The sequence below is a fragment of the Adiantum capillus-veneris genome, chromosome 21 (assembly GCF_014529385.1).
Source record: "Adiantum capillus-veneris isolate H3 chromosome 21, ASM1452938v2, whole genome shotgun sequence".
NCBI classification, from domain to species: domain Eukaryota; kingdom Viridiplantae; phylum Streptophyta; class Polypodiopsida; order Polypodiales; family Pteridaceae; genus Adiantum; species Adiantum capillus-veneris.
In genome coordinates this window covers 92,250,169-92,255,065 of record NC_140951.1, presented here as the reverse complement: position 1 = coordinate 92,255,065, position 4,897 = coordinate 92,250,169, and the positions used below count along the sequence as shown (strand labels likewise).

Genomic DNA, 4,897 nt, shown 5'->3' with positions numbered 1-4,897 from the left:
CTTGTTTCTTGGTGGCCAATATGGCCCATGAAGTATCATCATTACAATCAAGTAAGGCTGGTCAACGGATCGGTGAGAGGGGCATGAAAAGAGCTTGCTATTGTGGCTAGGCTGTTGTGCGATGGTTACATCCCGTCGAAGGTGATCACCGCAATGAAATCAAGATCCTACCAATTTCAAGAGAATGCAAACAAAAAAAATTGCTTTTTTATGTGATTTGACAGAGAGTTAATGGATGCATTCTCTGAAGTATCAGCTCTATGTATACAATTTCTTTTTGTGTAAAAAAGGGGAAAGCCCAAGAGCCCCTCCCATCGTCTGCGCGCGTGGACGTTGGAGCCCCCTCTTTTTTTTGAATGAGAGAGAGAGAGAGAGAGAGAGAGAGAGAGAGAGAGAGAGAGATAAGAATCGATAGCAATTTAGCAATCACGCACTGCACTGTGAGATCTAGCTTCCTAGTAGAGCTCGTCCCGCGACATGGCTGCCCTCACTACCGTGTCTATCTCCAACACCGCTACCCTGTGCAACAGCCTTGCCACCAAGGTATTAGGGAAAATTTGGACTCTCAAATATTAGGGAAAATTTTGATTCTCAAAGGGGACCTATAAGGACTTTGACTTTCTCTCTCTTGTCCAAACCAGGTGCACGGTAAAGTTTTTACAAATAAAGTCAAAACTTATCAAACCTTTTGGAATTAGAATGTACTCATTGAGATCTATCCACAAATATATAGCATGCCATTAGATTCCTTATATTTAAGAAGATTCTATTCTTTGATGTGACAACTCCGTCTTATAAATGGAAGGCCATAACTTCGATAACGAGTTTGACAACACATAACACTCAATCTCGATATTGCCACTAACTATGTGATGAAGTGGGTGGAAGCTAAGGCAACACGCAAGGCTGATGGAAGGAGTTTCTCTTTGAGAACATTATTACACGAGTTAGTTGTCCCTTTGAGATTGTGAGTGACAAAGGCACCCATTTTATAAATGAAGCAATAAGGGAACTCACGACGACAAGCTTCATGATATCCCACCATAAGTCTACACCTTATTACCCACAAGAAAATGGTCTTCGAGAGCACCAACAAGTCTCTAATCTCTATTTTAACCAAGACAATAGAGGCTCATCGCACAGAATGGGATTTGAAGTTGATGTCTGCCTATGGGCTTATCGTACTGCCTATAAAGTGACTAGTTATTTTATACCATTCAAGATGGTATATGACCAAGAAATAGTTATTCCATGGGAGTTTTTCATTCCTAGTCTTTGAGTAGCTTCATAAGAAGGTTAGGATGGTACCCCTTTAGTTGAGCATTTATATATCCTAGAGAGGTTAGATGAAGAGAGAAAATTGGTTGTGCAAAATTACTATTGTGGAGAAGTCCACAACTCCGTCTTCAGTGGGGAGGCCATAACTTCTACAAATCAACTCCAAATTTGTCGGAGTTTGGGGATTTAGAACCTAGTATATAAGATCTATCCAATTATATGTTGGTTGATAGGGTTTTGACAAAGCATTCATGGACTTCATCAGGTTGCCCATTTTGGACAAGAGAGACAAAGTCAAACATCATTATATGGCCCCTTTGAGAGTCCAAATTTTCCCTAATGATGCCCTTCACGAGAAGGCTCCTATAGCGGACGCCAGAGTGAGCATGAACTCTGCCTATTGGACGTATGGCCCCAATTTCCCCAAGTACCTTGCCCCCTTCTGTGCCCAGACCCCTTTGTACCTCAAGGGCGAGTTCCTTGGTGACTAAGGATGGGACGCCGATGGCCCCTCTATAGAGCAGAAGGCATTTGCCAAGAATGAGGCCTTAATGGTTATCCACAGCTTGTTGGCCATGCTTAGAGCTTTGGGAAGCATCTTCCAAGAGATTGCACAAAAGTATTTGAATGTGTCCTTTGAAGAGGCTCTCTGGCTTAAGGTTGGATTGCAAATTTTCTCAAAGGGCAAATTGGACTACCTCGGGAATCCTTACGTGGTTCTTGCATAGAGCATTCTTGCCATTTGGGCTTGCCACGTGGCGTTGATGGGAGCTGCAGAGAGATATCACATCAATGGTTTATCAAGAGTTGGTGAGGGTTTGCGACATCATCATCCTCACTTGCTAGCTACACCATTTTTAGCATCATGTGATGCGGCAACAACGTAACCTTCTTGGGTGCATCAGGTTTTAATTTGAAAGGTTTGGTGATGGTATTGGCCTCAAGAGACTCGTCTAGAGATGGTGTGACAGCAACATCGATGGTTGTCTTGGTCGCATGGGTGGTGGCGTAGCAGGTATGCCATTGAGCATGGTGAATGGCACAAACTATGGCACCATTAGCAATAGGAGGAAGCATGTGTGCATGCATGGGCTCACCATAGGAGGCTTGGGGTGTGAGAAGCACCATCAAAGCTCATTGAGAGTGATGGAAAGGGCTTGCCTCATAAGGTGTGGCTCCTGTCCCAAAAATACTTCGACCCCCTGGGCCTGGCTGATGACCTTGACACTCTTGTTAAGTTTAAGGTGAAGGAGCTCAAAAATGGCCACCTCGCCATGTTCTACATGTTTTGCTTCTTTGTCGAAGCCATTTTGACACTAGGCAAGGGAACTTTGGAGAACCCTACTACTAACAATAAACGGAACTATGATACCAAGTTTGTCCCCAGAGCTTAAGTGCACACCCCATCTTATGGGTGGACATTAACGGAGCATAACTTCAATATTGTTGCTGATTGCAGTCTTTGCTAGATGCAAGGCTAGCAACCAACAAGTTTCTAATAATAATAAGCTTTCTAACTCTCAACAAGTTTCTAATAATAATAAGCTCTTTGAGTCTCTCTCTCTCTCTCTCTCTCTCTCTCTCTCTCTCTCTCTCTCTCTCTCTCTCTCTCTCTCTCTCTCTCTCTCTCTCTCTCTCTCTCTCTCTCTCTCTCTCTCTCTCTCTCTCAATTGACAATTACCATCATCTAGGCATCAACATCAGTAGCATCAACCACTACCCTCCAATCCATGCTCTTCAAATGTCATGCTGCTATTGCATGACTCCTAATTAGTTGGAGGGGCACCATATCTTCTCCCTCACAAGCTAGCCTAGCTCTGCATACATAGAAAAAACGGGGTGAATCCCTTGTTGTGATAACCTTGGGCTCAAGAAGGGTCCTTAGACACTTGTGGCTTACATCGAAGAGCATTGCCATGGCAGCTGCATGGAGAGCCCTCCCTAAGAAGTTGGTAGACTTTCATCAATCTCTTTTTTAATATTTTCCACTAACACACGCGTGTGCACTCACTAAGATGGACATAGGCACCATTTCACTAAACTATCTACTGCCTTTGAATTTCCCATCAATTAATTTCTTGCACTTTTGCATTGCAATGCACTTCTCAACAGGCTTTTAAACATTAAACAACTCACAAGTCAAAACCTTTGACAATATATATTTAGAACAACAATGCTATCTTAATGAATTGTTCCATTTATTGAGGATCGTGTGTAGGTTGATGTGCATTCATTTGGAGGAGATTAATTGGTATTGATCCTTATAGTCAATGCCATCATCAACTAGAAACGTGATGCGAGTTAGAAACAGAGTGGCAATTAGTGTCAATCCAGATTAATTGGTATTGATCCAAACAGTCAATGCCATTGCCAACTAGAAAGGTGATGCGAGTTAGAAAGAGAGCGGCAATTAGTTTTGTTACCAAGGATGTCGAAAGGATGATACAAGACATTCAAAGGTTTTACAATGTTGTGGTCAAGGAGATACCGTCTATTGTTGCAGATCTCATGTAGGAGATGCGTGCAGTGGTCAAGGGCTAGATTTTATGTAGTCAAGAACTCTCTAAGGCTTTGTGGCCAAGTTTTTGTGCGTGCTAGAAGGAATAATGGTTTGTTGAGAAAATGCAAGTTTTCGTCATCACATTATCGGGATTCAATTATATATAGCTTTTTGTGCAACTAAGATCTATATGTCTTGATGATTGGAGCATGTCACTACCCATTGCCTTCTTTATCATCAATGGCAGGCTTATGTGTTGAGCTCGGGGTTGAGCTGAAAATTGCCTTGTGTGTGAGTTTTGATTGTATTTACTAACATCAATTGGGTGCAATTTGATCCACTGTTTCACATGACAATGAAACTCTTAAGTTTTCTGTGAGTACTACATCCACTAGAGATATGAATGAGTAAATGAGTGAAGCTTGACATCACAAGTATATTCAAGGTTCTCAAATTTGTAGTATTGAATGCCAAATGGAGGCCTATAGGAACCTCCTTGGAAGAACTCACCACCCATGCTTTTCCTACTCGGTGAGCCACCTTAGAACTCGTTATAGATTGGCTCTCCCAATTGGAATAACTCTATTTGCAATACCCATTTCCTATCGGATACCTCTTTAATCCATCTATTCCCTTAAGCATAAATCTCAATTTTATGCTTTAGGAGTTGACTATGGGTGTGTATGATGATACATATGATGTTCATAGTATGATTGTTGAGATAGTATTTTTAGAAGTGTGTGCTCCTAAATGTTGTATTCTAACTTTATGCAATTTGATTGGCTAACGATAGCCATACGTTACTCCCACTTAGTCTTTTCTTGGATGGTATGCCTTAGTGAAAGGGCAAGGGAACTGGAACATGCTCATCACCACCCAGCCATGCCCTATATAGACCCTTGGCCTTCTAAATATAGGGCCCCCTTGGTTGCATGTCCGTCCTGGCCCTTGGCCGTGCCTGGTCCTACCCTTGGCATGACATTACTCCCCCCTTGGAAAAGCATTTTCGTCCTCAAAAACAAGAGTGATGATACAGTAATGTTTTCTATAGTGGCATCCTTCATGGATCCTACTGTTTGGTTGATCGGAACACGGTTCAACAGGAGGTTCAATGAAACC

At 42.3% G+C, this 4,897-nt stretch overlaps 1 pseudogene; it reads left to right on the top strand.

Annotated features, from left to right (window-relative positions):
• Positions 1-477: 477 nt before the first annotated feature.
• On the top strand, positions 478-2,672 carry LOC147431356 (chlorophyll a-b binding protein 13, chloroplastic-like; annotated as a pseudogene).
• The last annotated feature ends 2,225 nt before the right edge of the window (positions 2,673-4,897 follow it).